Source organism: Panthera tigris, chromosome D2, assembly GCF_018350195.1.
Source record: "Panthera tigris isolate Pti1 chromosome D2, P.tigris_Pti1_mat1.1, whole genome shotgun sequence".
NCBI classification, from domain to species: Eukaryota; Metazoa; Chordata; class Mammalia; order Carnivora; family Felidae; genus Panthera; species Panthera tigris.
Window position 1 is genome coordinate 73,405,675 of NC_056670.1, and position 12,253 is coordinate 73,417,927.

The following is a 12,253-nucleotide window of genomic DNA, read 5'->3' on the forward strand; positions in this document are numbered from 1 at the left end:
TGTATATATACGTGTGTATATATATATGTATATATATGTGTGTATGTATATCTATACGTGTGTATATATATATACATATATATATATAACTTACCGTTTTAATCATTTTTTTCAAGTGTAACCTGATAATTTATTTGTGAAAAGAGCTAGTTTTTGATGAGAAAAACTCAATCCTTTCCTTGGAAACATAAAGAAACCCCCAAATATGGAAGCTTCACACATTTTCACGTCAACCTTGCACAAGGGGCCGTGCTAATCTTCTCTGCATCGTTCCCATTTTAGTATACGTGCTGTCGAAGCGAGCACTGTTTTAGTCATTTTTAACGGTACAATCCAATGACATGAAGGACACTCACCCTGTTGTGCTTATCTATCTTTTAAAAATAACGTAAGAAACCTTTCCTAAAACTTTTAGCAACGGACAAGTGGATCGAAGGCTTCTGGGAGAAAAAGCAGCCCCCCACGCCACCGTGCCCGCTTCCCGGGGTCCAGAGAGCGCTTGGAAGCCTATGCGTTTATCTCGTGTGACGTATATATTTCGGCCAGGTTTTATCAGCTGCGAGACTTCGTCACTCGCTGCCACTGAGAGATCGTCTCGATTCCAGGCGGCCTCTTCCTCCTTCGATTTTTGCAAAGCGATGCCTCCCCAACCAGATTTACATTTTCAAAAACCCTTCAGATAATCACAAACCCAAGAAACTTCCCCTCCTCTGAGGTTTAATTAGGAGAAACTGTCTTTCTAGTACTTCCAAGAGCCTTGCTCTAAATTTCTCAGCGGAAAGAGAAGGTTCACGGTGGATGAGTGGGAGCACGCAGAACCTGTGAACAGCCGTCCCCTCTGTCCCCCCTCTCTGCCTTGCAGCAGAGATAAAGCCACGTTGCAGATCACTGAAATCACATTGTGAGTGTGCCCTGTATCATTAGGACCCAGAGAATGGGGATGATCGCAACGCAGGATAACACATTAGCGATAGATAATAGAGTCTAAATAAACATAATCAGCTTTCCTCTATGTCTTCAGACCAAAGCTTATCTATAAATACCCTAATGACGCCCAACCAGCCAATTACTCGTTTCTTGGAAGGGCCCCTTATTAATGGCGTTGCAGTGAGGGAAAAACATTAATTATTGGACACAGTGGGATCTTTTACGTTCTGTCTGGTCCGGACAGCACCAATTAATGCAACAATTATTATCAACGACTGTGGCAGAATACTGAGTGCAGCCACCCCGGGCTGGCTCGACGGGGTGGAAAGAACATGCGCGCTGGGGGGACATCACCCGAGCTCTTTCTGTGGAGCCTGCTTTTCATCGCTGTGGAAGCTGCTGGAACAAAGCAGAGGGTGGCCAGAGGGTGCCGGTTTTTCTTTGAAAGCCACGGGACAGTGTTCCTGGGGTGCTAAATGGGGGAGAGTGGGAGGAGTTAGGCGCCGGTCTGTTGTGTTGAGATGCCGAGCGAAACCCGGCAGAAGGTTGGAGAAGAGAGGCTACCTTTAGAGCACGGAGCACCTGGCTTGGCTTCTGCCTATTCCCTCAGGCTCTTCTCTCTCACTCGTCATAGTGCAGCCCCACTGCTACTCTCTCAGCCTCTCCAATTCAGCTGTGCCCCATCCTGCCCCAGGACATTGGCACAAGCGATTCCTCAGACCGGAAAGATCTCCCCCCCCTCCCCCCGCCACCCTTGGCGAGACTGGCTCCTTCCTGAATGCAGTATGAAGCTTCCCTGTGCAAAAAGGTCTTTCTTGAGCCTGAACCCAACCTATACCTTTTCCTTCCTCATACTAGTCACTTTTTATTTCTCTGTTTACACAGCATGGATCACAAATTATGGGATAAACAGATACATCTTATTATTTTTCTGTCTGCCTCCCCCGCAAGAACGCAAGCCCCACGAAGGCAGGGCCTGTTGGTCTTTTTTCCTCCAGGCTCTCTTTGCATTTAGGAGGTGCTCGTTAAATACCTGGTGAATGAATGAATGAACCCATGCGCTGTGCAGAAACAGATTATGCTTAAGGGGCTCCATGCCAGGTGCCACACAGGCCAAACTAGCTATTCTCTTGCAAAAGTGTCACAGGGAAAAAAATCAATTCAAATTGTTCTATTTAGAGCAAACTCTACATCAGCTCTACTTCTGCACTTAAAAATTTTTTTTCTGTTGTTTACTTATTTTTGAGGGAGAGACAGAGATGGAGTGTGGGCAGGGGAGGGGCAGACACGGAATGTGAGGCAGGCTCCAGGCTCCGAGCTGTCGGCACAGAGCCCGACGCGGGGCTCGAATCCACGAACCGTGAGATCATGACCTGAGCTGAGGTTGGACGCTTAACCGACTGAGCCACCCAGGCGCCCCCTTTACCTTTGCACTTTAAAGGTGACGAACATGCAGGGCACCTAGTGGCTCAGTCAGTTAAGCGTCCGACTTCGGCTCAGGTCATGATCTCACGGTTCGTGGGTTCGAGCCCCGCGTCGGGCTCTGTGCCGACAGCTCAGAGCCTGGAACCTGCTTTGGATTCTGTGTCTCCCCCTCTCTCTGCCCCTCCCTCCCTCTCTCACGCTCTGTCCGTCTCTCTCTCTCAAAAATAAATAAACATTAAAGAAAATTTTAAGGTGATGAACATGCTTGAAGGGCCTTCGATGGGCTGTCCTGTAAAATACTGCCTTCCACTACTGCTCCCATCGTGGCCCTTTACTTGAACTGGCTACAAATGAAGCCCCACCGCCCAAGGTACCAAACGGTTGCAGGAATGCTCTATTTTTCTCTTCTCAGTGACAGGGGGAGGATCTCTTCTGGGAGGCTTTAATTACAGAGCCCTTTGGAAAATTGGTCCAGCGAAGGGTGGAAGTGCTCCCTAGAGCCTTGGGCAGGGCCCTGAGAAGTGGGCGTGCCCCTGTGGCCCTTCTGGAAAAAGATCTCCAGGCTATTTGCACTAGAGGTTACCCTTTGGAGTGTTAAAGCGGTTGGTATGTGTTATTCAAAGACAGAGCCAAGTTCAAGAAGCTTACTTGACCTCACTGAACCTCAGCGATCCCCAGCCACTAACCACATCCAGCCCTGCGCACCCTTCACCGAGATGCTATTCCTCTGAGGTTTTCTAACCAGAGTGGAACCCTGGGAGCTTAAAGGCAGTTCGGGGGCGTCCTCGGCCTAGGACTGCTGTACAGATGTGGCCGCGGAAACATTGCCATCCCACTTCTTCTGAATAAGCATCTCCAGGGAAATGCTGAGAAATGACAGGGACACTCGAGTCATCTGTCAGGGCTGTTTTTTGCTTTCATCTCTCTAAGAACGGCAATGACCTCAACTCACAATGATCTCACCCCCTCTGCATGCCTCCAACACATTTCGTCTTGACCCCGCCATCGGGCTCAAATGAGAACTGGCCAGCTCCTCGTCTGTGTGGGGGCAGACAGGTTGGAAGCCGCTGGATGACAGCGCGTACCATGTCCCCACGCCCTGCTCAGTGCCTAGCTTGGGGCTCCCAGCTTGGCCACGTAGGGTAGAAGTTTATTTCAATGCTACATTGTATCGACATTCTCCTCCCTTCATCCACCAGTTCCTGACTCCTGGAGAGCAGGACTTCAGAATGAGTGAATGTTTGGGCCCTTGAATGGAGCTGCTGGGGGTCGTGGGGAGGGGGTGGGGTTGGTGGCTAGGGATTTCGAGGGTGGCCGTCCTCGGCTGCACAATGCCCTTCTTTTCCCTTCCCCAAAGGAGCGTCTGGGGTTACTGTTTGCTTCTGGATGCCCAGAATACAAATAAAAATGAAACATTATAGCGAGGTGGTTCCAAATAAGGAGGCTGGCTGATCTGAGTTCAAATCCTGGTCCTGCCACCTACTGGCAGGCGGTATCGAACATGTTACCGAATCTTCTGGTGCCTTGGTTTCCTTGTGCGTCAGATACGAATCATGGTCCTGGTCTCATCACACTGGTGGGGTATCTGATGTTTGGGTAAAGTCAGTAGAGTGTTTATGATGGCGTTTGGGACAAAATAAACCTCCAGTAAACGTTAGCTGCCGTGGTCACCACTGCTGTCAATGAAGAGCTTTAGAACAGAGGAGTGAGGTCTCCAAAGATGTGGGTTGACAACTTTATACTGAACGCCCCCCCCCCCCACCCGCCCCGGGAGCAAAGCATCATCCTAGGTCTTGAGGATGCAGTGGTGACAAAGGTCGGTTCTACCCCAGAGAAGCTGTTGCACGTTACCCAAATACCAGTTTCCTGCTGGCTGGGATCTCACTTATTCTGGAGACCCCGACCCACGTCCTGCAGGAGAGACCCCGACCGTGGATGTAAGGTGTTTGGTGAGCAGAAGAACAACAGTGACCAGGGAGCGGAGCCTGCTTCTGGTGGTGCCAGCGGTGGGGTTTGGGGTGTATTTCACAACTGACTGTAGTCCCCGGATCATCGTGCTGGGCGATCATTAACCATCTGTAAATCAACCGGTGCCCGCAGCCGTGTAGAAATGCCCACGTCAGAAGGCTCTAGATCACAAATCATGGGCTGCAATTCAGATTGTCTGCAGTGAGGACGCTAACTTGGGACTCCTCTCTGAAACTGCTGTTTGTTTTCTCTGTTTATGACTTCTGGATAGGTTTGACATTTCTTTATCAACTGATCGTGAGAAAGGTCCTCTGGTTACCATCCACTGCTCAGGAGGATGACTACTTCTCTGGGATTCCTCGTAGCACCCCCCCCCCCACCGACCCACATGAAGTTGCGTTTGCCACAGAGTCGCTATCTTCTTTGACCACCCCAGATATAGTTTCTAAATTTGGAGAAAATCAGTGCAGGCATTTCATGTGATGTGGGATTTTATTTCCATAGGTCTGATGTGTAGAGCCTCCTGGTGGTGCCACATCATCCTTCCTCCTTTCCCCCCTCCTCCTGTGTCCTTGCCCCGCCCTTTCCTCAAACACGCAGATTCTTGACGCTCTGGAAAGTCAGAGAAGGTAGTCGTCATTAAAAAAGCATCAAATTGTTTAAAGAAAAAAGTCAGATTCTTGATCCTTCCTCCGATGGTTTCCTTTATTATTCAAGATGAATGACTTTTCTTTTGCACTGAGAATACAGGTCGTTTCCAAAACAATAGCAGTTGGCATTTCCAGGCCCTTGGTGGAAAGACAGGTGGAAAGCAACGTTTTCCGGTTTTCTGGGGCTTTTCCTGACACAGAGCGGTTAAGGGGAAAAACTCATAGCTTGCTTACTGCACTTCACTTGGCCCCGTCTGATCACACTGCCTTCCCGCTGGTATCTCGTGACATCTTGTGCAAGTTCAGGATCGTCCTCAGCAGGGTACCCATACGTGAACCTCGCATAATTGGGGTCCCTCACGTAATATGTGTACCTTACATAATTGCTCTAACCATCTACCTTATTTAATTGGAAACCAGGAACCTTTGAGCTATCTAATGACATCATATGACTTTTATTAATTTCTGCCTATTTGCTTAGTTGCCAATTTCTAAACTTGTCCTAAATCTTGATGAGGAAAGGAAATGCTGAGTAGGCAGCTACCAACAGAGTTTGCTCAAGCCATAAATGAAATATTAAACGAAAAGAAATGAAATCAGGAATAGAAGAAACCCACACAAAAAATTAAGCCGTGGTACCAAAGACCATCTCGGTTGAGTCCCGACAACACTTGCCTTTGCTATGGAGACGGCAAAGTGTCCCGGGCCCCGAATCGGCTCTGGGTAACACCTCGGTGCAGCTGGCAGGAAGAAGTTTTGGAGACTCCAGCAAGTACAGAGAATCCGGGGGCTCAAACCCTCTTTGGAAGGAGGCTGGTATAGTGAGTGGCTAAGAAAATGGGCCTTGAGACAGACTGCTGGCCGGCTGCAGGATCTGGGGTGAGTCATTTTGGTTTGTGGGGCCTCCGTTTATCCATCTTTAAAAAAGGAGCCAAAATTAGCCCCCGTATCAGAGGGCGGTCCTGGGCTTAAATGAGATAATTTGTATGACGCATTTAACACGGGGCCCGGCTCATCCAGAACACTCGATGAAAGAGGGATCCGTGCTTTTCTAATCATTGGAACCAGTTAACGATGGCACGAACTTCCTTGGGCGTGGAGAGTGAGCCCCCTGCCCCCGGATGTCCTTTAGAGACGACAACAGGCTTCTCAGAGTTTCTGTGCCACCATCACCCAGGGAGAGTGTTAAAGTTCGATTCTGATTTATTATTATTTTTTATTTACAGAGAGAGAGAGACAGGGAGAGCTGGGGGGGGCGGGGTGGCAGAGAGAGGGAGAGAGAGAATCCCGGGCAGGCTCCACACGGCCAGTATGGAGCCCAGTGTGGGGCTTGAACTCATGAACCGTGAGATTGTGACCTGAGCCTGAATCCAGAGTCGGATGCTTAACCCACGGAGTCACCCCGGTGCCCCTTGATTCTGATTTAAACAGCCCCTGGGTGAGGCCTGAGATTCTGTATTTCTAAGGGGTCCCAGGGAAACCTGATATTGCCAATGACCACAGCTGGGTAGCAGGGAGCTAGCTGGTTCCTTGGGGGGCCTGATGCAGAAGGTCCGTGATAATCCGGAGAGAGCAATGAGCCAGGCCTCTGTGGTCCTGTGTGGAGGCCACTGGCCACACGTACTGAGCATTTGAAGTGTGGCTTAGTCCAAATTCAGATGTACGAGGAGAGTAAAATACACAGACACCTAGTGTATAAGAGAAGAATGTAGAATATCTCAACAATTTTTAAATTGATTACAAATCAATATAAGGTGATAATATCTTGGATATATTAGGTTAAATAATCTATTAAAATTAATTTCACCTTACTTTGTTTTATATGGCTATTAATTTAAAATGACATATGTGGCCCACATTTTATTTCTTTTCTGTTTTTACAATTTTGTCTTTATTTATTTTGAGAGAGAGAGAACGCGAGCAGGGGAGGGGCAGAAAGAGAGGGAGAGACAGGGAATCCCAAGCAGGCTCCGCGCTGTCAGCACGGAGCCCGTCGCGGGACTCGAACACACAAACCGGGAGATCGTGACCTGAGCCAAAACCGAGAGACGCTTAACCGACTGAGCCACCCGCGTCCCTGCATGTGTTGTGCGCGTCCCCCGGGGAACCTGTGTGGCCCGTTTCCCCCCAGTGCTGGAGGCAGTGAGCAGGGAGAGACAGAGGTCCGGGTGTCTCCGGCCTCCTGTCTGCCTGGGTTGGGGCACAGGATGAGCAGGGACCCTGCGTGTTCTCTCCTCTTCCCTCTCCCTCTCCTTCTCTCAGAACCAGCAGGACACAGAACGCAGTGCCCCGACAGAGATCATCCGTTTCTATGCTGAAAATGCCATTTCTTGAAATAGCCTCACCGGAAGGAAACAAACTTAGTCTTCAACCCAGAGCTCCTCACTGAGCTGACGCATCGCCGCCCCCCCCCCCAAGTAAAAATGGCTGCCGGGGGTGGCATTTCCTTTGGGAGCTGGGTGTTTAGGAACCCAGGGGGCGAGACCCTGGCAAAGCCCACGAGGCAGTGCAGGCTCCTGGACGGTCGTCCAGGGGATCTGTCTCGAATTCACGTGGGGGTCTGGGGAACTGAGACCTGTCACTCTGCAAACGACAGGGCCACCAGAACCTGGGGGTTGACCTGTCACAGGCAGCTGCTAATTCAGGCCCTATCGTTGAAGACTTCTAACATCGTCTCTGATCTTGACTACCCATGTCCAGCCTCCCCTCTTTAAAAAAAAAAAATTTTTTTTTTTTTTGGCCATGCATGATTTTTGCATGTTTGAAAGCGAAACCGGAATCTGAGAACAACCTGCTGACATCATGGCCAACGTTCCTGCCTTTCCTTATTTGTCCATAACTAATAGCTAAATATGAGGTTCTGACTTTTGCATGAGTAACGGGCTGAAAGCCTTGCATGACTTTGAAAAGCTGTTTCATTGCATGAGACCCAGCAGAGAGAGCAGCTGGCGGCTGGGATCCAGTCTCCCCCACCCCCAACTTCCAGCTGGAGACCTCACACAAGTGATGCAAGGAATATGCCTTGGTGTCCTTATCTGGAAGATAGTGATGATGACACCTGCCTCCCACCCCGGCCGGGCTGCTGGGACTTAATATGGTAAAAGACAGAGAGCAGATCCCGGCTCCCGGTAAGGCTGAACACGTGTTGGCTGTTATTCTGAGCTAATAAGGGCTCCCTGAATAGCAGCCTCTTTTTTTCAGCTGGCAAATTATTTAGAAAAAAACCCCCAGATTGCACACCTGGTTGAGAGAGAGTCAGGTCCTGTGTGGCAATGATGTAACATGCCTACTTTGGGCAGATGTGGTCATTCAGGGAGTGACACATTTTCCTGTACTTCATCGAAGTCATTGCAATGGGTTTCATCAACCAGCAGGCTTGGGAGTGAGCCACGGGGTTAGAAAGAGCCTTTTCCGCCACTCCAGGCTGCTCTCACCGGGTCAGGGCCGGGAGGGCGCGAAGGGAGGCTTCCTTCCGTGGTGACATCCATCCGTGTCCAAAATGGTGACAACGGAGACAGGGAGAGGAGCAGGACACACGGGCCCCCTTGATTCTCCAGGGGGACGTTCGCTGCATCACCAGAAGAGGTGGGAGGATTTTTGTTTGTTTGTTTGGTGTTTGCCCTGATAAAGGGAGGCTTGAGCATTGAGGTATTTGTAGGACCTTTTGAACGTTGAATGACAGCATCTAAGGCGAACAGCTTGGATGAGGTGAGAAGAAGGTGATAGAGGGTGAGAACGTTCCTTGTCTGTGAGTTTCTCTAAAAGTCTGAGCACCCTGAGAAGACATTCTCATGGGATTTCTGAACCATCGACCCAGCCGGAGCAGGGGGCTCTATTTGCAGAAGACTCCAGCAAGTACAGAGAATCCGGGGGCTCAAACCCTCTTTGGAAGGAGGCTGAGAATGAATAAAAGTGGATAGACAGCTCACTAGTTATCCAACTGACCCGTAGTAAATCGAGTTGTCAGTGGCGGCGGCTGGTAAATCTGTGAGTCAGATCAAATGAAGTCAATGCTAAGAGCACAGATTTGGGCCAGATATTCTTGGGTTAAAATCTTGCTCTGTTGTATTGGCTGTGCGATGTGGATTAAATCACTTAACCTCTCTGAGCCTCCTTCCTATGAGAGGGAAGAACGTGCTGACCTCGTAGGGCTGTCGGAGCAGGTAGACGAGAGGGGTCGCGAGGCCTCCTGACCTGCCTGGTGCAGATCCAGACTCTGCCCGCCCACCAGCCTCTTGCTATCTTCCAGGCTAAGCTTAACTGTCACTTCTCAGGCAGGCCCTGCCCGATCGATCACCAGTGGAAAACGCCATGCCGGTTCCTCCCATTTCCATCACTGCCCCTGGTTGATTTCCTTCCCAGCGTGAGACACAGCCTGTGCTCTTCTCGTCTGCTTGCTGTTCTGTGTGCGTTGACCGCTGGCTGTCTCTGGCCGCTGGACCGAGGTCACCAAAGGCAGAGGCGTGATCTGCGTTGTTTTGGGACTTGGGGTGCCTTGATCAGTGCCTGGCTTACGGCAGGTGGATGGGACCGGAGATCCCTGTCACCAGGGCAAACTTGTGAGCCTGGTTAGTCCTTGGCTTTTTTGTATCTGTGATACCAGTAACCATGTTAAAGGGTTGTGTGGTGGTAAAGATAAAAATGAAACCCAGGGTGAATTTCACTGAGTACAGGAGGTAAGTGACACAGAGTAGGAATCAATAGTGTCGGGCGGTCTCGTGAGACGGCTTGGGAATACTCAGTGCCCCCCCAGATCACGAGTATTTTTTATTATTTATTTATTTATTTATTTATTTAAAAAAAATTTTTTTTAATATTTTATTTTTGAGACAGAGACAGAGCATGAAGGGGGGAGGGGCAGAGAGAGAGGGAGACACAGAATCCGAAGAAGGCTCCAGGCTCCGAGCTGTCAGCACAGAGCCCGACGCGGGGCTCGAACTCACGGACCGCGAGATCGTGCCCCGAGCCGAAGTCGGATGCTTCACCGACTGAGCCACCCAGGCGCCCCATATTATTTATTTATTTTTGAGAGGTAGAGAGAGTGGGGGAGCGGCAGAGGGAGAGACAGGATCCCAAGCAGGCTCCACACGGTCAGCACAGAGCCCGACGCAGGACTCGATCTCACAAATCATGAGCTCATGACCTGAGCCAAAATCAAGAGTCAGACGCTGAACCGACTGAGCCACCCGGGCGCCCCACAAATATTTTTATTCTTTCCCCCACTGTTGTTCTTACCAAAGAATTCCACTTCTTGCTTGCAGATACAAGGAACACAGAATGCAAAGTTTGGGGGAAAATTATAACCCTATGGAACGAGAAAAGGAAAAACAAATTTTTACTATCTCGACGTACAAAACCAATGATTTCACTTATAATGTCCGTGGAAGTCTGCGGCCAATGGGTGAATTCATATGTTAACCCATAAACCGATCATAGAAGTCAGTCTAAATGGGAAAATTAGTAATCTTCGGACTTACTGGTTTATTCCATCCCAAAGGGAACACAAGTCTTTTTCTCTGTATGTTTAAATCAGGACGTTTCTTCATGAAATCATCTCCCATAAAAAGAGAATTGGTATTTCCCCCTCAATAAGAACTGTGGAACATTGTGGGTTTCTCTTTTCACCTCGACTGGTAGGAAGCTCCAAATTAATTTCAACATTCAATAATAATGTTCACTCTCAGGTGGTTCCTCCTACTTCTTTCTGGTTATGAAAAGGGGCAGGACTTAAGTCAAGAAATGCATTTTGGAAATGTGAGCCGCTTACTAAAACCCTGTGGCTAAGTTTTGTTGGACGGGCAAGCTACAGTGTTTGCTAACAGCAATTCGCGGAGACGTCTCTCTGACCCTGACCTCGTCTCTCTCGCCCTTGCTCTGGTCCGCAATGTCCTCAGCTGTTGAAAGAGGCGTTTCGGCCCAGGAGGGTCATTCTGAGCGGTTGCAGATTGAAAGAAGGTGCTTTCATTCTTTTTTTTTTTTTTTTTTTTAATCTTTTTTTTCAACGTTTTTTATTTATTTTTGGGACAGAGAGAGACAGAGCATGAACGGGGGAGGGGCAGAGAGAGAGGGAGACGCAGAATCGGAAACAGGCTCCAGGCTCCGAGCCATCAGCCCAGACAGAGCCTGACGCGGGGCTCGAACTCACGGACCGCGAGATCGTGACCACATTCTTTCAACGTTCTGATGCGCAGAGAAGCCTGTTCTTTTCTGCTGTGTTTCCGCGCATTAAAGCAGGGATTCTTTTCAAACCTTTTTTTTTTTTTTTTTAAAACCACATTGTCTCTCGTCCAAAAATAAAACTGATGGGGAATCCAAATACATGAAACAGATCACAGCGGAGCTACTGCGGTTGAAGTCAAGGGTGGGACTGTCGGCAAAGAATCCTCACCTCGCCCACTGCTCCTTTTCAGGGCGCCCCCCACCCACCCCAGCCCCTGAGGCTTCCCCAGAGTTCCAGGGAGCATCGTCTGCAACCACAGTATTACGGGCTTGCTTCACATCGGCGGAATAAAATCCACGTTCCAAAATTGACCTGTCTTAACCCAAACCTTGGTTGTAAGCCTCTCAAGGGCCAGCAGGCCGTGGCACCTCGGAAAATACAGACGTGGAAGACACCAGGGAAACAGTGTGTTTTCCCATCAGGGGTCGGCGCCTGGGTGGCTCAGTCCGTTAAGTGTCCGGCTTAGGTCGTGATCTCATGGTCTGTGAGTTCGAGCCCCCCTGTCGGGCTCTGTGCTGACAGCTCAGAGCCTGGAGCCTGCTTCGGATTCTGTGTCTCCCTCGCTCTCTGCCCACTCGCACTCTGTCTCTCTTGCTCTCAAAAATAAATAAAACATAAAAAAAATTTTTTTTGAACAGTAGCTTCAGTGTTAAATTTGCACTTTATGGGGGCTGGGGAAAGGGGGTAGGGAGGGGAAGGGGGATAGGATTTCCCCAAACCAAATGAAAGGATGGAAAGCCCTGTTCAGTTTTTTCTGGGAAAACTGGTTCCCCCCCGCCCTTTCCCCTTCAATTGAAATATTGCTTTAAAGCATTGGCAGGCTTACAGAAGTAAAATGAAAAACAAATCCCACAAAAATCCTGGAGTACCATAAAAATAATGAATAAAGTAGTGCAAAATGCTTTGATTTCAGTAATATTTTTCAATAAGGCTGGTGCATTCCAAACAGATTGTATTTATCTTGAAGGAGGCCCTTGTGCATCGTGGCTTTAGAGTTTATAACAACTTTTTGGTGGTCTTGGTTGTGATATGATAATAGAAAGTACTCATGTAGCGAAAACAG

At 49.1% G+C, this 12,253-nt stretch overlaps 1 non-coding gene across 1 annotated transcript; it reads right to left on the minus strand.

Annotated features, from left to right (window-relative positions):
- Positions 1-201: 201 nt before the first annotated feature.
- Positions 202-306, minus strand: LOC122232218. The gene has a single exon (XR_006209562.1). It is a non-coding gene; the product is annotated as a U6 spliceosomal RNA (small nuclear RNA).
- Positions 307-12,253: the final 11,947 nt, after the last annotated feature.